Source organism: Ahaetulla prasina, chromosome 1 (genome assembly GCF_028640845.1).
Source record: "Ahaetulla prasina isolate Xishuangbanna chromosome 1, ASM2864084v1, whole genome shotgun sequence".
NCBI classification, from domain to species: domain Eukaryota; kingdom Metazoa; phylum Chordata; class Lepidosauria; order Squamata; family Colubridae; genus Ahaetulla; species Ahaetulla prasina.
This window is the reverse complement of record NC_080539.1, coordinates 152,264,972-152,292,590: the sequence shown is the minus strand read 5'-3', so window position 1 is coordinate 152,292,590 and position 27,619 is coordinate 152,264,972. Positions and strand designations below refer to the sequence as shown.

General features: G+C 40.2%; 1 long non-coding RNA gene across 1 annotated transcript; it reads right to left on the bottom strand.

The window, feature by feature from the left end:
* Positions 1-1,083: 1,083 nt before the first annotated feature.
* LOC131195881 (uncharacterized) lies at positions 1,084-27,619 on the bottom strand. The gene is made up of 3 exons (XR_009154566.1): positions 27,554-27,619; positions 3,293-3,473; positions 1,084-1,711 (listed from the first exon to the last, which is right to left on the bottom strand). It is a non-coding gene; the product is annotated as an uncharacterized LOC131195881 (long non-coding RNA).

Sequence of the window (27,619 nt, the reverse complement as noted above, 5' to 3'; positions counted from 1 at the left end):
GTAGACCGGGGTCTCAGTAAAAGGCACTTGGTAGACCGGGGCCTCTATGTTTAAAGAAGGTAGACCGGTGCCTTCCAAATTTTGTATACTTTATTATTTTTATTATTTATTATTATTGACCAGGCCCATTCAGTCACCTGACCACCAAACCACACCCACCAATTAAGCCACGCCCACAGAACCGGTAGGGAAAATTTTTAGATTTCACCCCTGATATCAGGTCTAGTCTTGGTTCAGCCAAGGATTACTACTGCTGAGGCAATGGCAGTCTTTGCTATTACACTCCTCCAACAGCTACTGATGAATGGGGGGCTTCTCATGGTATACGAAGGATCAGGACCTGCTGTATTGATAGCTTCCCATCTTGAACAGAAGAATTGTCTAGAACTTGATGCCAGGGGTCTGTTGCTGAACTACAACTCTCCACATTAAGGAGGGTTGAAATGAGGGGTCCTTGCTGGTCTCTGAGCTTAGTTTTTTTTTTTTTTGTTTACATTTATACCCCGCCCTTCTCCGAAGACTCAGGGCGGCTTACAGTGTATAAGGCAATAGTCTCATTCTATTTGTATATTTTTACAAAGTCAACTTATTGCCCCCCCAACAATCTGGGTCCTCATTTTACCTACCTTATAAAGGATGGAAGGCTGAGTCAACCTTGGGCCGGGCTCGAACCTGCAGTAATTGCAGGCTTTGTGTTCTTAATAACAGGCTTTACCAGCCTGCGCTATTCACCGGCCCAAAGTTGTTTCTTTGCAGACATTTCATTACCCAAACTAGGTAACATCATCAGTACTGGTCCTCTCCACATAACTGTTGTGTCTCGTCCAATCTCACCTCAGCCGGGGTCTTCTTATCTGCTTCCGAACACGGAGGAATGTTCTAGTATGCCTCCCGGCCCCAGCCCTGGCTCCATGCCCAGACAGGCTGAAGAAGAAGAAATACCTCCAGCCCCCAGCTCTGGCTCCATGCCCAGGCAAACGGAGCAACTAGACCCCTCCCCCTCCTCCACAGCATGTGAGCCTGAGGAAGGTCTATTACCAACAGCTGCCGACTGGAGTGACCCTCCATCAGAAGACTTGATAGGCGGAGGCAACAGAAGGAAGGGAGGGGCAGGCCTGGATAAGTGCTGAGTCATGGAGCCACACCCCATGGCCTATATAAAGGATCTGCTTTCTGGCAGTCTCTGAGTCAGGCAAAGTCTAAACATATCTTGCTGAAGTCACTTTCTGGTCTCCTGCCTGCCCTGAGGACTTTGCTAGGACTTTGGCAGAGCTGCAGAGGCACACCTGATTCGGATTTCCCTGACCCGGCCGTCAGCGGAGGAGTGGGACACGACAATAACAAATAGCTGGGGTTCCTGGATGTTGTAGTGCAACTTTAACACCATGGATCAGTAATACAAAATATCTGGGCTCTATCTAAGAAGGGGCACAGATTTCAGAAGGAGTTCCGTGTACCTTAAATCCACAGGATGCAATGAGGAGCTGTGATAGACAATCCCAATCTGTGATTAAGAGATGTATTTGGGGGTGTATTCTGTCTTTTCTCTCGAAGGGTGGATTTGGGATGCTTCCTGTCTCTTCGCATAATGTTCCTGTAAAGCGATGAATTGGACATGGCTGATGTGGGGAGGGTTTTCTTCATCACTTATATAACCTCAGGAACACTTGTGGGGTCATATAGAGATTTCTGTTGTTAACTAAGTTCTTGCCTGAAGAAAAAAAAATCAATTTGCTGCTGGTAAGATTTTTATTGCCTAATAGGAAAGCAACAAAAGGATACCGACCAGAGGTGGGTTTCAGCAAGTTCTGACCAGTTCTGGAGAACTGGTAGTGGAAATTTTGAGCAGTTTGGAGAACCGGTAGTAAAAATTCTGACTGGCCCCATCCCCATCTATTCTCTGTCTCCCAAGTCCCAGCTGATTGGGAGTAAATGGGGATTTTGCAGTAACCTTCCCCTGGATTGGGGTGGGAATGGAGATTTTACAGTAGTATCCTTCCCCTGCCACGCCCACCAAGCCATGCCCACCAAGCCATGCCAGGCCTACCAAGCCACGCCCACAGAACCGGTAGTAAAAATTTTTGAAACCCACCACTGATACCGACAAAGCTCATGAAAACTTAAACGTAGCCATCTACAGTGTTTAAATGTCTGAGAATGGGAGCAATAAAGTGGGAGTTATTTACAATATCAAATTATTGAAAAGTTGTACTGTTGCAGTAGCATTTCAGGGTCTTTGGTAGTTTAGAGAAAAGAAAAAAAATTAATGACTATATTCCAATTTAGGTGTTTTCCACAGGAAGGTTGATGCCGGGAAGATCAAAGGGGCTTATGAAGAGTGGAGGGGTACATAGAAGGAAATTGAAAAATTCATAGGCGGCTGACCTTGTAAATGGCTTTTATTGGCTAGTCTTAAAAATAGCTCTTTTGCTAGAGTTAAGGAGATCACCTAAGATATTGCACCTGAGCAAACACTGCTATTCCCCAAGTAAGTCCGTACCAGTAGAGACACTCAGCACAAAGTCCACACACTGCTCACACCTTGCTAAACCCTAAGCACGATGGGTGTGGTAAACAGGTGCATAAATAACCTATTAGCTTTCTCTGCCATAAAAGGTAACTTTAATGACTTTTATGGTACCTTTATGCCTTTATTGTCGTCACGGGGAAGGGTGTACGTAACAGTTTGCTTAATCTTTCGTTTGCTTTCTCATGGTTTGGTTGGGCTGCCGAACCAGAGCAGGCAAATTTTAACCTAACATTATTGGTGAAGGGCTGATACGGCAGGGCTGGAGAGGGAGGGAATCATAAATATCATCCTCTGGAGCTCCTTTAATCCTTGGCAAAGGTTGAGTGAGGGAAGGGGGTTATAAAGCACATCTGTTTGATTAGACTTTGGGAGATGCAACTACTGAATAGCTACTGCTGAGGCAACAGAATCAGAGGTGGGTTTCAGCAGGTTCTGACCAGTTCTGGAGAACCGGTAGTGGAAATTTTGAGTAGTTCGGAGAACCGGTAGTAAAAATTCTGACTGGCCCCGCCCCCATCTATTCCCTGCCTCCCCAGTCCCAGCTGATTGGGAGGAAATGGGGATTTTGCAGCAACCTTCCCCTGTCACGCCCGTCAAGCTACCAAGTCACACCCACAGAACCGGTAGTAAAAAAATTTGAAACCCACCACTGAACAGAACTAGAGGGAGATCTCAACCAATTCTCCCATCTTTTCATGAGCAAAGACATCAGGGTCAGGAGGGGAAGAAATTCTACATTAGTTTTTGAGGGATGGAACCAACCATTTCAAACATGCAGGACATAGCTCCTTTCTTTTCCCTAGGAATCCACTTCTTTCTTTATTGTGATGGGCCATCACAATATTGTGACCCACAATATGTTGGGTTCCTCTGGCCGTCATTTTGTCACCTCCAGAATGTCCCAGGGTTAGGATTGTTCCAGACCACCGAATGCATGTGGGCACTTGTAGAGAAATAGCAGCCAAACAAAACAAAAACCAATAGATGAAAAATGATTAGAATATAGATAAAATTATACAAAGTGCTTTTTTTTAGAAGCTGAGAAAAATGAAAAAAAAAATCTGATTCACTCCCTCCCTGACTAAGTAGACCAAACTGGGAAAACACAGGAAGACTAAATTACTTTTATTGAGATTGGATGTAACAAGTGTTACAAATATTGCAAGTGTGCACTACAAATATTGCACTGCCTCCTTCTTATAGTTCAGTAAATTAGGGAGGTCTCAGTTGCAAAATTATCTGGATTTCTGAACTTTAAACATGTTTTAGCCCTGTTGCCTAAGTTTTAGCCCTTTAGCCCAACCCCCAGGCCACGGCCCAATACAGGACTGTGGCCTATTTGCAATCGGGCCACACGAGTGATGGGCTGGCATGCACGCATGTGCAGCATAACTTGCTGACTTGGTGCGGCCCGGTTCTCCTTCCCCTCCTGTTGGACCACCAAGCTGCAAAAGTTGGGGACCTCTGGCCTAAGCAAGAGAACCTGCATATCTCCATCAAGGTGAACTTCCATATTCCCTGCCCACCCACTAGATATCTATCTATCTATCTGTCATCTATCTATCTATCTATCTATCTATCTATCTATCTATCTATCTATCTATCTATCTATCTATCATCTCTCATCTATCATCTCTTTCTCTCTCATCTCTCATCTATCTATCTATCTATCTATCTATCTATCTATCTATCTATCTATCTATCTATCTATCTATCTATCTATCTATCTATCTATCTATCTATCTATCTCTGACATAGGAACAGATTGAAAGAAGTATGCAAAAAGTATATAATCAATCTACATTTTCATCCAATGTGGGGAGGCAGCAAAGAATGGGATGGGGCTGAAATGGGTTGAACGAGGTTGAAACAGAAAGCTTGAGTTACTCTTTCAGTCTGTAGAATCAAGTGGAACCGTCATTATGTAAATAAATAAACAAATAAGCCATGGAAATCTATTTTCTGGAAAAATAATTCCTCCCGTCCCCCCCCCATATGTTTTTGATTATTTGTTGCATACCGTAATGAAAGGGATGTCTGGGGAAAGGCTTTGGGTTAAGTTGCTGCTGGCTGAGCCAGGAAAGAAACATTGGGTGGGGAAGATAACCGTGGGCAGGAGCAGGTGCTATCAGTTACTCCTGACTCTGCTGTTGCTGAACCTGAAGAGCTCTAACCTTTGTGCCTTTGGGCTGCCCACTCATAAGGAAGTGAAGAGTTTGGGGTGGATCCAGTGCTTGGCAATTTCATTCCCTTTACCTTGAAAGCCCATCGGAAACTTTCACATTTGCTTCCAATAACATTAAGAATAATCAATATGCAGCCCGATTGTATACAAATACTCCTCCAATTCTATCCAACTCTTTTTATTGGACTTTCCTCCCAGGTAAATGTTAGAACTGCAAGCTATAGAGAATGGGTCATTTTTTTCATATAATTCAGAGAGAATTACTTGCAAATCTAATAGTTTCAGCTACTTGTATACAGAAAACAGTGATTAAAATCGCATTCAACCTACTCTAAATACGATTTTGATGTGGCGGAATTTTCTTTTGAAACAGACTTTTGTCTATCCAGAGCTCTTATATTTGAATACAAAAATTAAAGGTGCATGGCTAGAAATGCATGGAATATTACTGAACAGTCAGTATCCAACCGTAGCTCGCCAATGGTTTGCCTTTTCTATTCCCCCCCCCCTCCTTTTTGTCCTCCTGCTTCTTATAAAAAGCTCAGCAAAGATACTTTTGAGCAATTGGACGTTTAATAGGCAAAGTCAGGGAGAATGTCAGACAGATAAGATGGCCAGAAACCTTTCCCCAAAGCTTCATATGTGTGATAGAGATTGCAAGTTTTAAAGGCCATTATTTCTTCATGTAGGCCTTTCTGCTTTTTCTCCATCTTTCAGGTAGTGGCACAGTACAATCCACGCTGGGCAATGCCCAGCGATTAGATATCCTTTATGTCTTTCTGCTCTTTTATAAATTATTATTATTATTATTAGAGCAGCGATAGCAATAACATTTAGGCTCATATAACGCCCTATAGCTCTTTATGGCACTCTCTGGGTGGTTTACAGTTTAGCAGTATTTTCATATTGCCCTCAGCAATCTGGGTCCTCATTTTATCGATCTTGGAAGGATGGAAGGCTGAGTCAGCTTTGAACCCCATCAGAATTGAACTTCAGGCTGTGAGCAGAGTTAGCTTGCAATGCTGCATTCTAACTACTGCGCAGCTTGGAGTTTGATCCTGATGGGGCTCAAGGTTCACACACACACACACACACACACACACACACACACACCCTTCAAGGTGCTGAACATATCTAATACTCCTTCTTCCTCCTACTTTTTTTACTTTTCAAACCCAGTCTGAGATCTAAACCCTTTTTGTGGAACTTCTTACTGTTTTTTTTTCCTTTTGATTTATGCTGCATTGAGTGGATTTAGAATAGAATAGAATAGAATTTTTTATTGGCCAAGTGTGATTGGACACACAAGGAATTTGTCTTGGTGCATATGCTCTCAGTGTACATAAAAGAAAAGATACGTTCATCAAGGTACAACATTTACAACACAAATGATGGTCAATATATCAGTATAAATCGTAAGGATACAAGCAACAAAGTTACAGTCATACAATCATAAGTGGAAGGACATGGGTGATGGGAATGATGAGAAGATTAATAGTAGTGCAGATTTAGTAAATAGTTTGACAGTGTTGAGGGAATTATTTGTTTAGCAGAGTGATGGCCTTCTGGAAAAAACTGTTCTTGTGTCTAGTTGTTCTGGTGTGCAGTGCTCTATAGCGTCGTTTTGAGGGTAGGAATTGAAACAGTTTATGTCCTGGTTGTGAGGGATCTGTAAATATTTAATCATGGGAAAGTGGGACTAAACATTTGAGCAAACCAACAGAAAACTGTAGCATGACATCCAGCAGCTGAAATGATGCCCATCACTTCTACTTGATTAGGATCAATGTCCTCCAACCCACAGCCCAGAAGGAAGGCCGTGTAGAGGGTTGCACAGCAATCTGTGGCCATCCTGATGGCTGCTACTGTGCAACCAGCCACAGCTGCCTGTGCTTTCCCACCCTATGAAAAAGATGCCATCAAACTTGGCAATTGGTCAGGCCCCCTTTGTCTCACCAGTTTTGTTCATGGCAAACTTGGCGCTTCTCTCCCTCTCAAACAACAATGAGGAAATGCCTAGCACTACAGGGCTTAAAATGTCCATAGTTCAGGGGAGGGTCGGAGCCAAGAAGCTGGTAAACAAAAATTTGGTAGAAGTTCCTGGTAAATCTTTCTGTCTGTCTGTCTGTCTGTCTGTCTGTCTGTCATCTATCACCTATCACCTATCATCTCTCTATCTCCACCTCTGCCTCTGTTTCTCTCATCTGAGAATTTTTTTCTATAGAATAAAAGCAATACAAATTATAAATGAAAGTTAAGAGAAAGAGAGAGAAGTAACAGAAAAGTAAAAAAAAATCAAGAAAAAGACAGAAGGAAAAATAAAAAAAGAAAAAATAATAAAGGAGTGGCTTCTGGTCTTCTTAAGAGCAGTTATTGATACTTTGCCCTCTCTCTCTAAGATTACATCCAAGTTAACTCCCCCCTCCCTAATCTACCCTTTCTAATTTATCAAAGCCATAAATCATCAGTTCCTTTTTCCCCCCAGCAAAAAGTCCATGTGAGGTTTCCAGTTGTTAATAAATGAAGCGCTTGATGTTTCTTTTGCCATCTCTACTAGTTCCATCATCTTCACCAACCCTTCCTGTGTGGTGGGGATTTGCAAATTTTTATACAGAAAAAACAAAACCAAAACCTTGGCTGCCCGTTGGGGATGCCAAAATGGGAAGTTGGGAGTGCCATGCCACTGCAGACCCTGACGTAGAAGAGGTCTCCAGCTGAAATCAGCAGCACTTTAGATGCTGGCCTTGACCCGATCGAGTGGATGACTGTTCCTTTCTTGTTATCACACGCCAGACATCTAATCACTCTCTGGCAGGCTATGAACAGAGAAAAGGTAGTTTCAGAGCTACTGGAGAGCCTTTGCTTTTCTGCTTTAAGTTGGGGTGGTGTGTTGAGTCACATCTCAAAGAGTGGGAGAACAGGGGAGAAATGGGCAGTGACTAGTTCCTAGAAAACAGAATCCTTTGATACGTTGTGGATGATTTGTTGAATATAATCAGTGAAGATATGCCCGAGGAAAGCCTTGTGATCTCTAAAGGAAATGGAAAAACAGGACAAACTCTAACGCAAGGATAAAAAAATGTAGTGTAATGTTGCTGGGCTAACGAAACAGATTTCAACACACGGTGAATAGAGGGTTTCTGCTGTGAGCGAATGCACATTCCTAAACCTGTTTTTAACTGCTGGCATCACCTTTGGCTCCAAGAATTGCATCTCTGGTTGTTTGGACACTTCTTGCTAAACGTTTTCCTGGGAAAGGACGGTAAAAGGATTTCTCAAGAGCTAATGCACTTTGTTCAACAGATTGTCACTTATTAGCTTGTCTGGTCTGACATATTTTGTAAAACTTTTTTTTTAATATAATGAATAGATAAGCACGATGCTTTGAATAGTCCGAACAGTCAGAAAAATGAATAGAATATCTGTACGTACATAGGATTCTTTTTCTTTTGGAGGGAAATAATGTGTGTGTGATGCTTGTTTGGAGGGCCCACCCTATTTACCGTGTATTATCTGACTGCTGTGCCCATTCACATTGGGAAAGGTAACTGACTACGTTCAGAGATCGTGTTATTGGACTTCCTGGGGATTCAATGGACAGGGAAAGAGTCCATAATGAGAGACAATGGCTTCATTTCCCAGTTGGTGATACCTGAAGATGGTCATTCTTCTTCATCCTGGTCAATGTGTATAACTAACACAAATAAACTTCAGGAATCAATGGGTCAAAATGATATCCTCAGATTATGCAACATGTGACATTCAATTTCTTCTGGGATTTGCTAAGGATACAAAAAAACCTTTTTTTGATCAAATGCTAATATACGTCACCTGCAACAAGGAAGCCTACTTTGGTAGAAGCATGGTAATCTCATCATTTTGGGAGCTGAAGCAGAGTGTTGCATCTGTAGAGTAGCAACTGGGAAGCTTTTGTTGGGCTGTATTTCCTTGAGTTGCATAACAATGGAAGATGAACAGATTGTTTTTCTAAGGGATTTGAATTGCTCTCTTCCACGAGCAACTGAGATTACGTTGAAGGCTCTGCTAATTTCTCCTTCAACTGTGCAAAGCTTTGAAAGAGTTTCTATGGAGATTCTCAGTCATCCAGGTCATGGTTGTCCCAAAGGTGCTTTTTTCAAAAGGCAACTGGACTTTTCTTTGAAGACATTTCGCTTCTCGTCTAAGAAGCCTTTTCATCTCTGACTTCAGTTGCTTCAGGCAGAACTGAAGAACCTTCTTGGATGAGAAGCAAAACATCTTCAAAGCAGGGGTGAAATACAACATGTTCTGACAGGTTCTGGAGAACCAGTAGCGGAAATTTTGAGTAGTTCAGAGAACCGGCAAATACCACCTCTGGCTGGCCCCAGTGTGGGGTGGGAATGGAGATTTTGCAATATCCTTCCCCCAGGAGTGGGGTGGGAATGGAGATTTTGCAGTATCCTTCAGTAACCACGCCCACCAAGCCACACCATGCCCATCAAGCCATGCCCATAGAACTGGTAGTAAAATTTTTTTAGATTTCACTACTGCTTCAAAGAAAAGTAAAGTCCAGTTGCCTTTTGAAAAAGCACCTTTGGGTTTTTGAAGGAGTTCTTTGCTCCGATGATATTTGAAATTAAAAGTTGCTTCAAAGCTCTTCATGATACTCTGTGGTTCCCTGCTTCTAAAAAGTGATGTGAAGCTGCTATGTACCGTTGCTTTGCATCGCTTCTCCAGCCTTTTCTCGTACTTCTATTTGTTTGCTCAAATTTGTTTCTATTTGTTTGCAATGCAAAGTACCTCCCTGAGAGGAATTGTGGCTTTTGACCACCGTTGAAGGAAATTAGACACTAGATCAGTGGTTCCCAACCTTTTTTTTTGGCCATGCCCTACCTAAGCATCTCTAAAACCCTGATGCCCCCCACCCCCGTGACGTATAATTCTTACTGTTCAAAAAGTGAACTCCTATTCATGCGGAGGAAGCCTAAAAGGCCATTAACTTGGTTTAAACAAGGTTCCAAATTGCCCCCATTAAAAATCAAATCCCCCCCTCTCCGTGGGGCGTGGGCTCCACATTGGGAACCACTGCACTAGATCAAACCTTAGATTGTGGACTTTATCCAAGAATTTCCTTTTTGTTGTGATTCCAGCCCCCGAACCTGGCCCCATGCCCGATAGTGACTCCGAGAGTGAGGGGGAAGGGCCGGTAAGGTTTACCTCGGGAGCACCGATTCCTTTGGCCCGGCTGCAGGAGACAGAACCAGACCAGTCGGAGGACATAATGAAGCCGACATCCCCTGATTCCTCCCTTCCCCAGGCTTCGCCTTCAGACCCAGCTGATAATATTATCAAGCTTGGATTGACCCGCGCTTCAGAAGATTAGAGAGGTGGCGTCATCAAAGGGAAGGGTGGGGCAGGAGCCCCACCCCACAGGATATATAAGGAGCTTTGGGACTGCTCTCACTCCACGGGAAGCAAAAATTTAGCTGAACCGTTTCAAAAAGAGCTGAAAGTCTTGCTACGTGAGTCATTTGTTTGAACTTTGGCAGGCAGCTGCGATTTCTCTGCCAGGACTGATAAGAGCCGTGAATCCACTGGCGGAAGGCCAGCTCATTGATCCAAAGTGGGGAAGGAGACAGAACTCCCAGCTGAATGCGTCACACGCTGGCCATGCTGACACTCAGTTTAGCAAAGGGGAAAAAAGTCCCAATACGTCATATGATGCCACCGTGACAATGTGAGTTTGACACCCCTGTTCGAGAACATCAAATTTGCTGTCAATTTGATCACCAATAAAAGCTGTTCGCTGGAGGATGAGTAACACTGGATTTTACTCTACACTTGCTACCAAATTACATCTCAAATTTACCTTCTAAATTCTAATAATTTTCTGAATTTAATTTTTTAAAAATATTTATAAGAACAAGTAAAGTACATGCATGTTTTAAAGCAGCATATCAGTCTTAATTAAAAAAAGTCAACATAGTTAAAATGTGGTTATAATAATAATAATGCATTTCAAAACCATTTTAAAGTTTGTTTATTTTTCTCAATTATTCTTGAAAATTATTTTAACTTGAAATATGAATTTCAGCATTGGGGTTTAAATTTTGAGATGATATCGAATTATGAAAATAAGATCTGTGGATGTGCCCTAAAATAAAAAAAAATTGGTATAAAATTAAGAGATGGTTGGAGGAAGTTACATTACAAAAGATAGAATTTAAACTGGAGCTCTTTCTATTAGGAATAATAGACCCAAAAATAGAGAAAACTTTGCAATACATAATATTATACATATTAACGGCAGCAAGGATTACTATTGCACAAAGGTGGAAACAAAAAGACATACTATCAGAGGAAATAGCGATTGAAAATTTTTTAAAATGTGCAGACATGGATAAAATGACAATGGAAATAAAGGAAAAAGAAGATTCGGACTATTATAGAGTGTGGAACAAAATGTATAAATGGTTAGAAAAAAGAAATCAAAATAAGAATTGGGATATTTAAGTTAATATTGCTGAAATACAGAACTATAAGTCACTAATTATTGTTAATCTCATAATATTGATTATGTAAATAAATATAAGGTAAATATAAGTATTTAGTAGAAGAATTGAACAAAAATAGAGAATATATATATGTCGATACAGAAGGCTGTAAAAATAGCATATATTGTATTGTTATGTATGTTTTGTTTTTTACCTGTTTTTTTGTCCTTGTTTCCCCCCCCCCCATTTTTAAACGTAAAAAGCTCATTAAAAGCTATTTTAAAAAGAAGATCTATTTTGGTATATATTTTACTATTTAGTATGTCTTCCAAGTTTGGCTCACTGTCTTTATAAGTTCTTATTTCCTATTTCACTTCCTTCCTGGAGTGCTTTGTAGATACTGATGTTGCCCTGTAATCTTAGAAGAAATTATATTATGGAATTTGCCTTGCTTTTATTTCCCCCAGCTGCAAGACTGTAAATTGTGAACTTTTATATCTATGTTCTACATCAATTTTAAGTTGAAGCATAATAATTAAATGCTAGCGTAATTGTTAAATGCCGGTCCTTAGAGAAGGGAAATTGAAAAGGTATTTAGAAAGGACTTCATAAATCGTCAGCAGAAAGGAAAGTGTCTGCATCACAAACATTTTGAAAATAAAATTTAATTTCATAGGCCTAAAATACTGAGAAATGTGTCTCAGAAATGATAATGTACAGAACCTCAGCTGTCAAATAATACAATTTTAGTTAAATGTTATTAATTAATTTTACTCTATTATTGGAACATAAATGCTCTATTTTCTCACATATGCTACTTTTTTTCTCACAAATGAAATTTTCCAGGCTAACATATTAATAATTGGACGTTTGAATGCCTGGCCTTCAATAACAGAGATCCATTTAACCCTGCGAAAGTGTTATGGTTTAGAATAGGGGACAGACTATTCAGGTTCTTCTCATTTCAAACCATTTTAAAGAATAATTGTTGTGGAAAAAATAGACATCTTAATGTGCATCATCTCAAATTCCTAGTATAAAGACATACAATGTCTGATCACAAAACCCTCTAGGTCATTTCTTAGTTTTCCAACAGACATTGCCGACAAATGGAATCTTAATGTGAAATGGGGAGCAAACATATTCATGGTATTGAATTAACTGAGTTAATTGTACTAAATTCATCGTTCGGGGAGGTCCCATTCACTCATTTCTCCTGCCTCCATTTGTTTTTGTCAGCATAGTGTGAAATATTCTAGAACAGAGGTTCCCAATCTTTTTCGCCCGCGGCTCCCCCGGAAATCCGACCTGCAACTGCGCATGCGCACCAGACGCGCCCGCGGCTCCCCGGAAATCCGACCTGCAACTGCGCATGCGCACCAGACGCCCCAGAAATGGCGCATCAGCGCCGGACCCAGCGGGCGCAGATATTCCGCGGCGCCCCCATGACGATAGCGCGGCTCCCTGGGGAGCCGCGGCTCACAGTTTGGGAATCACTGTTCTAGAAAATATTAAAAAGGCAGAATATTATACCTTCCTGGATGAAAAAAGGAGAAACATGCTCTTGGAAAGTAGCCCCCACCTTTGCTAATAGCCCCAGAATAACTGGTGCCAACCTATCTACAAGACAAAAGGCTGGGCCAGTTTATCTACAACATAAAAGACCTTCAATCTCAGGACAGATTAGAATTAGCCCTCTACCCATCTCACCACATGGCACCTGGGGAGATTACATCACCCAGCAAGATTCAACTAAGCATGGGACTCAAGACAACCTACAAAGTTACCCCTGCATGGCCCCATGGGAGTCTGACAACCAATCAGGATACATTTCTTGCCACAGGAACAGGAAACAAGTTCAAAGCCCAAGAGAGAGTATAAATCTCTCTCCCTCTCTCACCCATGTGTTCTTTTTGCCCAAGACCTCAAACCATGTGGTCCTGTCCACCATTAAACCATCTTTCCAAGCAGTCTCCATTTTTCCAGTGTCTTTCTCCCCACTTGGAACTAAACCCAGATGGTCATTTCTTTCAACAGTAGCATCCAGGAACCCACCCCAAGGTCATCTTTGATTCTCAAGACCAAGGCTTTTGTGCAATGACACTATCAAAGTAGTAATAATGAAAATAAAACGAGGAATAGAAATGTGTGCTAGTATAATCTGTCAACTATTAAAATACCCATTAAAGTAAATCATGAAAAGCTTGAGTAATACCATATCTTTTTCTCGCTATAGAAGAAAAAGAATTTGATAGGATTGTAGTGGAAATGCTGTTATTTCTGCTAGACAAAAATACAAACATATTTTATCTCCCAGAATTTTCAGTAAAGAATGGAATTATTTTTCATCCTGCTGAGATTGCCTCACCACTAAATATGGATTCAGCAAACAAGTACCAAAAATACTATTTTACGTGCAAAACACAGCTGTTACGGCAGGTTTTTTCCCCCTCTAAAATTGGGGCAATGTCCAAGCGAATGATGAAAACGAGGATCAATAACAGTTACAGGTGCTCTATGGCTAAAATAATTAGGAAATACATATCAGGTTTTAATTTAAACCAACAGGTTTTCATTCTTTCTCTTGAGTTTGTATGGGGTGCGCTTCCCAGCACTTATAAGTAAAACAGAGAGGAAGTTAGAACAGTCCATCAGCGATGGAGTGATGGATCACCCACTGAACAACTTCAGAAGTTGTTCATACACCATCACTGGAGGTTTTTAAGAAGAGATTGTACATCCATTTGTCCAGAACAGGTATAGCAAGGGGGTGGACTAGAAGACCTCCAACGTCCCTCCCAACTCTGTTATTCTGTATTCAGTCAGCATCAATTCTTCAATTAGCATTTTAATGGAAAGTTTCAATATTAAATGGGCTTTCCAATAAAGTTAGCTATTTTCATGATCCCGAGAATAAGGCCTGATCAAGAAATTGAGATGGAGAGAGAAACCATGAAAAAGAAAGAAAGAATATTTTTATACATGTAAAGCTGATCCTAGTGTTTTTTTTATATTTTCTTGGCTTGCAGAATATATGATTTTTCGAACATGAATCTGTTCAACAGCAGACAAACCTGATTTTTCTTTGCATTTTTCATCCAGGCCCTTCTTATGGAGTAGTTAAATAGACAGAATACTGGTTGCATGACAAGAGAAGCCATTAGCAGGCTGGTAATTGTCATTCAGGATGAATTACGAGTGCAGTTTGAAAGAATAAGGACCAGAACCTAGGGCAGATGTATTTCCCCCAATTCCTACCTTTTGAAAAGCAGACTTAAGGTTTCAGTCCTATGCTTGGAATTAAAGCATTAAAAAAGCTTTCCCCAGCCTAGTGCCTTCCAGGTATGCTAGAATTCGGACTCAAAAAAAATTCCTTGCCAATGTTTGGTGAGAGGAACATCTCGTCAAAAAACATCTGGGCAGCACCAACTTTGGGAAAACCAATTTAGAGTTTAATGATGGCTGTTTCTTATAAATGATCAAGTTCCTGCAGATAGCAAGGTTACTTTCAAGCAATTAAAGAGAGAGAGGGTTGCATCCAACTAGTGCAAATCTACCAATTCCAGCACAGAAACCAATAGGAATGTTCCATTCGACACCAGGAGATCATGAAAGGACACAGAAGAAATGAAGAAACAACCCGAACAATGATCTGCCCACTGTAGATGTAACACTTAATAGTGATTAGTGCCTACAAATCCAAATCAAGTGATGCTTTCCCATTTCAGTTCATAGCTAATTTTGAACCATAACTTTGGTGTATTTAATTATTGTTAAGAAAAAGTAAGCATTAAGCAATTTTTGCATTGTGGCCACAGTTCAGAGTGGGGTTTTTTGAATTATTTTTTTCTGTATTGTGCATTGTTCTTTAGAAAAAAAGTTAGGAAAAAGATGATGATCAAAATGATATTGTATCTAATCACACGTTTCTGCCATATGCCTTGAAGAACAGCTGCTTTCTTGTTATTTAGTCATCCTATGGGACCATTGCTTTCAGCTGGGTTTCTAGCGATTTCACAAAGCTCATGAGAGATTATAGATTTGAAGTAGCATTCCCCAATTTTATATTCTCCAGATGTTTTGGAAAAGCAACCGTAGGACTTGCTATTCCAACACATCTGGAGGGCACCACTTGGAGAAGGCTGTTATACTGTACCATTAAAAGTTGAATTTTCCTTTTACAAAAGGACATTGAATATAGAATAATAAGGTTGAATGGCATCTTGGAGGTCTTCTAGTCCAACTCCTGTGGAAGCAGGAGACCCTTTACCATTCAGGACAATTGGCTGTCTAGTCTCTTCTTAAAACCTCCAGTGATGGAGCACTCACAGCTTTCGGAGGTAAGCCATTCCACTGATCAATTGTTCTCACTGTCAGGAAATTTCTTTTTAGTTCTAGGTTGGATCTCTCATTAGTGAACTTCCACCTGTTACTTCTTGTCCTGTCATCAGATGCTTTGGAGAATAGGTCGACTGCTTCTTCTCTGTGACAGCCCCTCAAATATACATTATATACATTATAAATATACATTATAAATATACATTAATGATCTTTGTGACCATATCTCAAGTAATTGTGTTCTCTTTGCTGATGATGTCAAACTATTTAACACCACAGACAATACATCTACCATTCAAAAAGACCTTGATCATCTAACCGCTTGGTCTAAAACTTGGCAACTCCAAATCTCAACCAGCAAATGCTCAGTCTTACATATTGGAAAAAAGAACCAAACACTAAGTACATGCTTGATGGACATTACCTTACAGATGACCACCCCCCCTGTTAAAGACCTTGGAGTTTTCATATCAAATGATCTAAGTGCCAAAGCCCACTGCAACTACATAGCAAAAAAGGCTCTAAGAGTTGTAAACCTAATTTTGCGTAGCTTCTTTTCCAAAAACACTACACTACTAACCAGAGCATATAAAACATTTGCTAGGCCAATTCTAGAATACAGCTTGCCTGTCTGGAACCCACACTACATTTCTGACATCAATACAATTTATTTATTTATTTATTTATTTTGTCACAACATCATACAAAAAGATTATATAGTATATACACATATAAACGTATATAGGAAGAAGAAAAGAAAAACAATAGGACAGGAACGGTAGGCACGTTTGTGCGCTTATGCACGCCCCTTATGGTCCTCTTAGGAATGGGGTGAGGTCAATAGTAGAAAGTTTTTGGTTAAAGCTGTTAGGATTATGGGAAGCGACCACAGAGTCAGGTAAAGTATTCCAAGCACTGATGATTCTGTTGCAGAAGTCGTATTTTCTGCAGTCTAGATTAAAGCGGTTTACATTAAGTTTAAATCTATTGGTTGCCCTTGTATTATTGCAATTAAAGCTGAAGTAGTCTTTGACAGGAAGGACATTACAATAGATGATTCTGTGAGTTAAACTTAGGTCTTGTCGAAGGCGACGGAGTTCCAAGTTTTCTAAGCCTAGGATTTCAAGTCTGGTGGGATAAGGTATTTTGTTGTTTTCAGAGGAATGGAGAACTCTTCTTGTAAAATATTTCTGGACACGTTCAATTGTATTGATGTCAGAGATGTGGTGAGGGTTCCAAACAGGTGAGCTGTATTCTAGAATTGGTCTAGCAAATGTTTTATATGCTCTGGTTAGTAGTGTGGTGTTTTTGGAAAAGAAGCTACGCAAAATTAGGTTTACAACTCTTAGAGCTTTTTTTGCTATGTAGTTGCAGTGGGCTTTGGCACTTAGATCATTTGACATGAAAACTCCAAGGTCTTTAACGGGATGGGGGTCGTCTGTAAGGTAATGTCCATCTAGTATGTACTTAGTTTTAGAGTTCTTTTTTCCTATATGTAGGACTGAGCATTTGCTGGTTGAAATTTGAGCTGCCAATTTTAGACCAAGCGGTTAGATGGTCAAGGTCGTTTTGAATGATAGAAGTGTTGTCTGTGGTGTTAAATAGTTTGACATCGTCAGCAAAGAGAACACAATTACTTGAGATATGGTCACAAAGATCATTAATGTATAGAATAAAGAGTGTTGGTCCAAGGACGCTGCCTTGAGGAACGCCACTCTTGACAGGAACAGGATTTGATAAAGCATTGCCAATTTTGACCACTTGTTGTCTGTTAGACAGAAAAGCAGATATCCATTTGTGGAGGGTCCTGAGCTGCCATAGGATGTTAGTTTAAGGAGAAGTTTATCGTGTACTACTGAGTCAAAAGCTTTGCAGAAGTCTATGTAGATTGCATCTATTGATTTGCCTTGATCTAGATTTGAAGTCCATATGTTTTTGCAGTGGAGAAGTTGTAAGTTACATGATAACTTTTCCTGAAACCAAATTGTTTGTTGGAGAGTAGGTTGTTAGTTTCTAAGTGTGAGGTAATGGATTGATTGATGATAGATTCCATGACTTTGCAGGTGACGCAGCAAAGGGAGATCGGTCTGTAGTTTTCGACTAAGCTGGGGTCTCCTTTTTTGAAGATGGGGATGACTGTGGCTAGTGACCAAAGTTTGGGAAGAGAACTGGTAGTGAAAGCTTTATCAAAGATAATACTTAGGGGTTCAGCTATATTAATGGAAAGTTTTTTTAAGAAATATGCACATAGACCATCAGGTCCAATAGAAAGCGATGGTTTTAAGTTGTGAAGAGCTTTACCAACGTTGTCTTCTGTGAAATCTATATGAGTTAAATCATCATAGTCATTGCTGGTTCGTTTGTGGAATGTTGGATATGTGTTATCGGAGTTAACAAAAACTGAGCCAAAGAAAATGTTGAAGAGGTTTGCTTTGACTGTTTCGTCATTGCATTCTTTGTTGTTAGAATCTTTTAGTGGTGGGATGGATCTTGAATCTTTAAGTTTACTGTTGACAAAATTATAAAAGGCACGATTGGAATTTGTGCGTAGAAGGTTTTCTTCTTGCTTGGTGTGGTAATTTGTGCATTCAGTTTTAATTTGGTTGCATATGTTTCTGTAACGGTTTCTGAAGTTTGTAACATAGCCTTTTTTGTTTCTTTTCCAGAGGATTTTTTTGATTGAAGCTTTTTATTGATATGGGTAGTTTGTTTTCTTGGACATGGTAGTCATTCGTGGTACATATAATTTAATGACTCTATTGATTTCAAGTAGGAAGATTCTATAGAGGTCATCAGCGGTTATGCAGGTTGCAAACAGATTTTGCCAGTTCAGAAGTGAAAGATCGTTGTTTATAAGGTCGTAATTGGCTTTCTTGAAGTTGTAGTTGGGAGTTCTGGTGTTATGGCGAATTAAGTATGGACGTATATTGAGACGAAAATCAATCATGCAGTGGTCACTGTTTGAAAAAGGTTCTTTAATTTGTATTCCGTAAATTGAGTTTGGATTGTTGCAGAAGATGAGGTCAAGGCAGTTGTTGAGTCTTGTATTGTTAGTTACAAGTTGTTCAAGACCTAGGTTTGTAACAGCGTTGTATAGTGTAGTATGGATTGGGTCAGTTGAACATTCATTGGTTGTCCAGTTAATGAGAGGTAGATTTAAGTCACCAAGGAAGATAAGAGGGTATGGGCAAGAGGTAGTCCATGTTAGCATTGAGGTTAGCATATTTGCGTGGGTAATGTCATAGTCGGGGGCTCTGTAGCATAGTAAGAATCGAAGAGTAGTGTCAAGGGATAGGTCGCATACTATGGTTTCAGGAAGAGAGAGTTTATGTGCTACTTGGATATTTTTTAGATTCAGTGTCTTTTTGTAAAAGATAGCCACTCCACCACCTCTTCGGTTTTCCCGATCTGATCGATAGACTTGATATTCTTTGTTTGAGATAATGGAGTCAGGAAGGGATGAATTCAGCCATGTTTCGCAAACAAAAATGATATCAAATGTGCCACTGTTTAATAAGAGGATAAATTCAGGTAATTTGTTGACTATGCTTCTTGCATTTATCAATTTGCATTTGAGATCTGGTATGATTGGTGTTGAAGAGGTAAGGGGCGTGCATACCTAGTTTTGGGTGTTAGTAGGTTGGGGGTTGTGGACAATAGATGGTTGTATAGATGGTTGGATGGTAGTTTGGGTGTTTGGATGGATGGTTGTTTGGATGGCTGGTTGGGTGGATTGTTGGGTGGCTGTTTGGATGGCTGGTTGGATGGCTGTTTGGATGGCTGCTTGGATGGCTGCTTGGATGGCTGCTTGGATGGCTGTTTGGATGGTTGGTTGGGTGGTTGGTTGGATGGCTGGTTGGATTGTTGATTGGATGGCTGTTGGTTGGATAGTTGGTAAGATGGTTGGTTGAATGGGAGGTAGGGGGATGGGTACTTGGTTGAATACTGGGATGGCTGGTTGATTGTTATGGGTGATGGGGGGTTTGGAGGTGATTTTTTGATTGCAGGTTTTATTTTTTATGCAATCAGCATGGTAGTCGATGTATAGGTTGGATTCACCATTGTCTTGTCTTCTTTTAATTCTTCTTTTAATTCTTCTTTTAATTCTTCGTTCAATTCTTCAATTGAACGTGTCCAGAAATATTTTACAAGAAAAGTTCTCCACTCCTCTGAAAACAACAAAATACCTTATCCCACCAGACTTGAAATCCTAGGCTTAGAAAACTTGGAACTCCGTCGCCTTCAACAAGACCTAAGTTTAACCCATAGAATCAGCTATTGTAATGTCCTTCCTGTTAAAGACTACTTCAGCTTTAATTGCAATAATACAAGAGCAACCAATAGATTTAAACTTAATGTCAACCGCTTTAATCTAGATTGCAGAATATATGACTTCTGCAACAGAATCATCAGTGCTTGGAACACTTTACCTGACTCTGTGGTCTCTTCCCATAATCCCAAAAGCTTTAACCGAAAACTTTCTAATATTGACCTCACCCCATTCCTAAAAGGACCATAAGGGGCGTGTATAAGAGCACAAACGTGCCTACCGTTCCTGTCCTATTGTTTTTCTTTTTCTTCTTCATATATATATATATATATATTCATATATACCAGAAGCCAGACCGCAGCTGCAACATTAGCCATTTCAAACCCCTCCAATCCATTCATGCAGCAGACTGACACCCACTATGAAGATGTAGCACGACCACAAAGCCAAACAACAGCTATGCAGCTCACCAGCTCAAATCCCCCTGCAGCACAGACTAGACTGAGCACAACCAAGCCCCCACCAACACAGGACACCCCCCCAGCCAATCAGAGCACAGAAAAACCCCCATCCAATCAGAGCACAGCCAAGCTCCCACCCAATCAGTTCAAACCCCCACTAGCAGTTAAAAGGAAGAAACAGCTGCGATCACACATTGCTCCCAGAAGCACGAAGCTGAAGCCTGAAGATGACGAATGAGACTTCGTCAAACGTCGCCAAGACACTTCCAATCTTACACGGAGAAAACCGAACAACCAAAGACCTATATATATATATATATATATATATATATATATATATATATATATATATATATATATATATATATATGCTTATACCTCCTAATATTTACTTATATATATGTTTATATACTATATAATCTTTTGTTGTGACAAAATAAATAAATAAATAAATAAATAAATACTGGAAGATTGTTATCATAATCACCCCTAGTCCTTCTCTTGGTTAGACTAAACATACCTAGTTCCCTCAATTGTTCATCATATGGTTTAGCCTTCAGACTCTTATCATCTTTGTTGCTCTTCTCTGCACTCTTTTTAGAGTGTCAACGCCTTTTTTTGTATTGTGGTGATCAAAATTGGACATAGTATTCCAGGGTGGTCTCATCAGCGCAGTATAAAAAGTACTGACATAATTCAGTTTAAGCTGAATCATACATTAAAGATGCCTCTGTAGGCTTTCTCCAAAGTTTGCCTACAGGTAAGGGTGGCTAGACATGTGTAGACTTCTCCTCTGCAGATGGCCATGCTTATTGTATGGTATTAGAGATGAGCTGGAAAAGCCAAATATTGAAAGGTAAAGTCCAACAATACATATGGAATTCTCTGTACAATTAATGCATTGAACAGATACCCAGATCTACTAGAGAAGGTTGCAAAATTTATTCTAATTGCACTGCTTGAGAATAACAGGTCTGGTAATATAATTTTATTCCATGAAAAATATGTATAAGTGTATCTTTCTCATAAACAGGTGTCTATAGTTTGGGGGGACTTATGGTATTTTAATAACAATATTTTGGGTATTATTTTTTTTCCCAATAAAATAAACAATAATGCAGACCAAACTCAGCAGATAAGAAAAAAGTTGGCAAAGTATAAAATAAATAAGTTTGCTGTAGTCACAAGGGAGAAGAAGAGAAACTGACTTTTTGTTCCAAGTATCTCTACTCTTCTTTGATTAATGTGCTTTATACAACATGAAGAGTTACAACATTTGACAGGAACCAAATAGCTTCTTTGAGACAGCGCATTGACAGCTCACTGTTTTTAATGATGGCAGTATAACCCATAGCGTTGTCTTAGTTTATAGTGGCTGTATTGGAAAACAATTTTATGTATTTATTGGTATCCTGCCTTTATTATTTTTTTACAAACAACCCACATATCCAACACATTTTCCACCTCCTATTTTTTCCACAACAACAATACTGAGAAGTGGGTTGGGTTGGGTTGGATTGGGTTGAGAGAGAGTGATCAGCCCAAGGTCACCCCAGCTTGTTTTCATGGCTAAGGTAGGACTTGAATTCAACTATCTAGCCTGGTGCCTTAACCACTAGATGAAACTGCCTCTCAAGTCTTATTACAGTCTCTCAAGTCAGTTACAGTGAAAGCATGGCAAGTATTTCCCCAAATGTCCTAAAGGTGTCTTTTTCAGGAGGCAACTGGACTTTCTTGTTTTTTCTTTTGAAGACGTTTCACTTCTCATCCAAGAAGCTTCTTCAGCTCTGACAGGATGGTGGGGAAAGGAAGGATTTATATTCCTTGCAGACAGCTGGTCATTTGCATCATTTTAAAGGGTTGTTGACACACTTAGAGGTTTATCTGTGCCCTCAGGATCACCTGAGTAGTACTCCTGGTTCCTGTAGTCTGAAATTTTTTTCTCTGAAATCCATTCCTACTCCCACACCATTCAAAGGGCGTTCATCCCAAATTGTATAGCTAAAAGTCTGTAGAGATTCTGGATGACTGAGAATCCCTATTGGGGACTTATTTCCCCAAATCTTTTCCAAGATAACAGCATGATCAGCATGTAACAATTTAGGGTGGCTAAGAATTCGCAAACTTTTGTAGTAGTTCAGCCTGGCTCAGAAAAAAGCAATCGCTTGAGCTAAAGGACTGCACCCTTCTTATTTTGCAATTCTTAAAAAAAGAAAACTCTTTTTAAAAAGAGAAATAATTTGAATCACTTATATGTTATTCAATGATTTATTAGAATTTTTATGGGGCTTGAAAATAAGCATGGCTCCTTATATCTCCAAATGATGGCAACATCTAGCTGACCTTGACCGGTTTGATGAGACAGGGTCAACTCTAGCTAATATTTAGATGGGAAACCAACAGGGAGTCCCAGGGTTGTTGACTAGACTGAGAAGTTTGGAAGAAATCCTGCAAGAAGGCAGTGACAACACACTTCTGTATCACAGCCAAGAAAAGTTCACAGATGTGTCACCAGGAATCAAGCTAGACTTGAGGGCTTCTTTACTTTTGTCTATTTACTCTTTTCTTCCCCTTCCCACCCCACATGTGTGAACAATCGTTGTAGGAAAGCAAAGGATGGGCTGACTACTCCTAAAACTTCCATCAATTCAGGCTAGCTAAGGAAAAAAAAAATCCGGCTGAAAGTTAGGTAGGCTGTTAGACTTGCTGACTCAGACATAGTTTTTCCCTGATTGCAGGTGTCAGGTAAGGGGAAAAAATGTTTTTCTTCTTCAAAAGACAATCTGAACGTCATATCCACAACTTCTGATGCATTCCATTTTGGTTATTTCTCTTTCTGTTCTGCTTTTCTTAAAATCGTTAAAAAAAACCCTAGTATTTTCACAAGGAATGGATTTGTTGTAGCAGCAGCTTCAGATTAGTAAAATAGCTTAGTTATTACTAATATTTAGGTTTTAAAGGTAGCTCTTGTTGGAAGAAATATCCATCTGGGTTTAGTTCCAAGTGGGGACAAAGACACTGGAAACATGGAGGCTGCTTGGAAAGATGGTTTAATGGTGGTCAGGATCACATGGCTTGAGTTCCTGAACAGAAAAAGGGCTGAGATCATGTGCGCTCCCTGGCTTTATGCTTTTTCTGAGCTTTGAACTTTCTGGGGCACAGGAAGAGTATCCTGATTGGTTGTCAGACTCCCAGTGGGTGGGGGTCTTAGCTAGCCTTGCTGGCTGATGTAATCTTCCCAGGTGCCATGTGGTGAGTTTCTGTTCTAGATGGGTTCTATTATGTTGCAGATGATGATGGCCCATTGAGAAAGGTGGGGGGGAGTCAGAAAGCTGCTTTGTCTTTAAAACATGTTTCTTCATTTCTCATCCAGGGAAATATATTCTGCCTTTTTAATATTTTCTAAAATATTTCATTCTTCTAGGAGGGGGTGTGTGTGCTAAATTCCTACACTCTAACACAGAGATACCGTTTAAAATCAGCAGCTAAATCTGGAGAGTGTTTTCCCCGAGAATTGACCTAGACTTTCCCTATTTCTTCATAGTTTTTTCTCGGAGCTGTGCATTTCCAGCCAGTTTGGGGGGGATTTAAGGAAAATAATTAAGGAAAATCAAATTTAAAAAAATATATTCAAATTCTGTACAGAGATCACGAAGAGTTGAATCAGAACAATTCTGGGGGAGTTCTCTTCAAGCTCTTTAACAGTAGAGTATGAATAGTATTAATCACTCCAGCTGGGAACTGAGGGAAGGAATCTCAATCTTCTCCCTGTGGGTAAGGCTGGCAGTAAGGGATCTTGTCACTAGTCCCTTCCCTGAGCATCCGCCCCCACCCCCCACCCCCACAGGTGGGGATATCTTTGAGATATCTTTGCAACTGGCTTCCCCATGGTAAAGAAACAATACATGTTGAAAACGCTCACCTCCCCTTGCTAAGCAACTCAGAGGCCTTCTCTCTCTCTCTCTCTCTCTCTCTCTCTCTCTCTGTTGGGACCATGTGCTTTCTTGCCAGAAGGCCTCTCCAACGCTTAACCTTTGTTCTTCCTCTATCATTTCTGCTGCCTGCCTTGGTTCCTTTCAGCTAAGCAATTCCCTGTCGGCTGCTCTGCCAGCTGCTTTCCTATCAACTAAAACTCATGTTTTGCTATACTCCTAAATTATACCTCCTCTGCACCTCTATGGAGAGGAAAGTTCCTTTGCTTCAAATGATGTATCAAGAAGAACCTCCATTTCTCTCCTTTGTCATCAATTTTCCTTCAGGAGCTTTGCCTTCAAACTCCCCCCTCCCCAAGTTTCTTCTTTGCCAGGACTCCCATTTGCCTAGCTCTTCCTGTGCTGTGCACTTTCCTCCTCCTATTTGCTTTGTGCCCTTTGCCACGATGCTTCTTTACAATGTGTACTGGTATGTGAGAAGAACCTTGGGAGACAGGAGGAAGAGCCACAGCCAGGGCAATGGTCAGATAAGAGATATCTCAGCAGAAGAAACGGGAGTGGAGAAAGTATCTCAGGAGGGACCCTCCCTAGTTCTCTGCAATGGAAAGGCAGGGGGAGGGAGAAAATGCTTTCAGATATGCAAGATGTTATTTCTGTAACCCACCATAAAGTTCGTGCTAGTGCTCATGGTTTTAGTTTCCCCTCTGGAGTACCTCAAAGGGATGACATTATTTGGCGTTCCTTCTATTGCTTTAGGTCTCTCAGCTCTCAATCACCCCTCACTTCTCCGTCACTTTCGATACCTCAACGACAGTCATTCTCTTCCTCTGATCAGTTTCTCCCTATAGTAATTACTCTGTCCCTTGTCTCAGCTCCTATTTCTTTTCCTTCAACAGACTAACCTTCGTGCACCTCCTAATAAGAGCATTGTTGCGTGAGCATTGTATCCAAATACATCAGTGGAATATTCATTGCTGGTTTTTTACTTCTGTAATTACAAATGGGAGCAGGAGTGAAATCCAGCAGGTTCTGGAGAACCGGTAGCGGAATTTTGAGTAGTTCGGAGAACCGGCAAATACCACCTCTGGCTGGCCCCAGAGTGGGGTGGGAATGGAGATTTTGCAGTATCCTTCCCTTGCCACTTCCACCAAGCCACTTCCACCAAGCCACATCACACCTACCAAGCCACGCCCACAGAACTGGTAGTAAAAAAAAAGTGGATTTCACCACTGAAATGGAGTCCTGTAGTAGATTTGGACTAAACTCAGCTGCTACTGCAGATATGGGATGATTCTTGATTTCAAGAGAACTTGCCTGTAAACTCTATGGGCTGCTCATATTTGGCAAATAGAACACATAATTTTTGTCCAACAGGAGGCAGAACCTGGGTCATGCCTTTCTCACCAGCCCCTTTGTCAAACCTGGGTAATATAGAATTATATAATAACAGAGCTGGAAGGGACCTTGGAGATCTTCTAGTCCAACCCCCTGCTTAGGCAGGAAATCCTACACCACTTCAGAAAAATGGTTATCCAATATTTTCTTAAAAACTTCCAGTGTTGGAGCATTCACAACTTCTGCAGGCAAGTTGTTCCACCGATTAATTGTTCTAACTGTCAGGAAATTTCTCCTTAGTTCTAAGTTGCTTCTTTCCTTGATCAGTTTCCACCCATTGCTTCTTGTCCTGCCTTCAGATGCTTTGGAGAACAGCCCGACTCCCACTTCTCTGTGGCAGCCCCTGAGATATTGGAACACTGCTATCATGTCCCCCCTAGTCCTTCTTTTCATCAGACTAGATATACCCAATTCCAGCAATATACAGTATAATATGCCAGAATACCATACTGATATATTTTATTTTTTATATACTTAACCCATTACAGTAATGAATAAAAATGGCACCAGGACCAGTGTAGTTTTCATATTTAAAGGCTGGGAGTCCACAATAAAAAAGAAATTTGTGAAATTTTTTTATTATAATGTCTCTTAATCGCTTGTACTGAGCTTTTTTTGCTGAATCACATAATCAAATCATTATTTGATTTACCTAATCAAATTTAGATTTAGCCAGGAGACGTGCCTTTTCCCAACCTATGTAATTCTATAGGCAGATGATTCTAACTACAAGTCAGGGTTAATTGCCTATGTGCAAGTTAATCATGTATGGCCTCATTTTGCTATAAAAGAAACAGAAAACAAATAATGCAGAGAGTTACATAATTAACACCTGCCCAGCAGGGAACACAAGCTAACTAACAAGAGACAATTAAGATGCTATTCATCATCTTTCCCATATCACACTGAACAGGAAGCAATAAAAAAGGCAAAAATTAACCATATCAAAATAGTTAATTTAGATTAGAAAGGTTCTAAAAAGATCTTTGGATGCAAGGATCTTGGCCTTAAGTTCTGTGTTATTGTTTTCACTTCCAGCTTAGTGAGAAAAAAATTGTAGGCCTAGAGCGCTCAAGGTTACATACAAACTGGAAGTAACATTACTCTAAACAAGCAATTAGTTATTATTCTAACCATCAACAAAGTGCTGGGCTTGGATTTATTTGCTTGTTTAAAAGCTGCACATCATCTTTTCCCATTTTTTAGTTCCCAAAAGTCAAGGACATATAGGTAGTCCTCGACTTACGACCACAATTGAGCCCAACATTTCTCTTGCTAAGTGAGATGTTTGTTAAGTGAGTTTTGCGCCATTTTACGACCTTTCTTGCCACAGTTGTTAAGGGAATATCTACAGTTATTAAGTTGGTTACACAGTTGCAAAGTGAATCCATCTTCCCCATTGACTTTGCTTGTCAGAAGGTCACAAAAGGGAATCACAAGACCCCGGGACACTGCAACTGTCATAAATATGAACCGGTTGCCAAGCATCTGAATTTTAATCACGTGACCTGGAGATGCTGTAATGATTGCATGTGTGAAAAATGGTCATAAATCACTTTTTTTCAGCGCCGTTGTAAATGGTTGAACAGTCACTAAACGAATTGTTGACAGTTCAGGACCACCTGTATTGTTGATGGCCAGAATGTGGAACACAGACTGCAGAATTTGAATCAATTCAATTTTAGAAAGAAAGACAGGAAGGAAGGAAGGAAGGAAGAGAGAGAGAGAGAGAGAAGGAAGGAAGGAAGGAAACTACTAGCCTTCATTCATAAGAAAACTACTATTTTTGAACTTAGCCAATTTCACAGGATTGTTGTTGGAAATAATAAAAGAGGACTACAATCACCGCTTTTAGCTCTTCAGAGAAAGAGTTTTTTTTTAAATGTAATAATAAAAGAACAACAAACAGCAATAAAACAACCACAATCTTAAAACTGCAGCCTACCAACCTGTCTGAAGAAATCCTCACCTTGTCTAGATTATACTCTTGCTTTTATGCAGTGCGGTTCTCTCTTTAGCCTATCCTCCCCTTGTC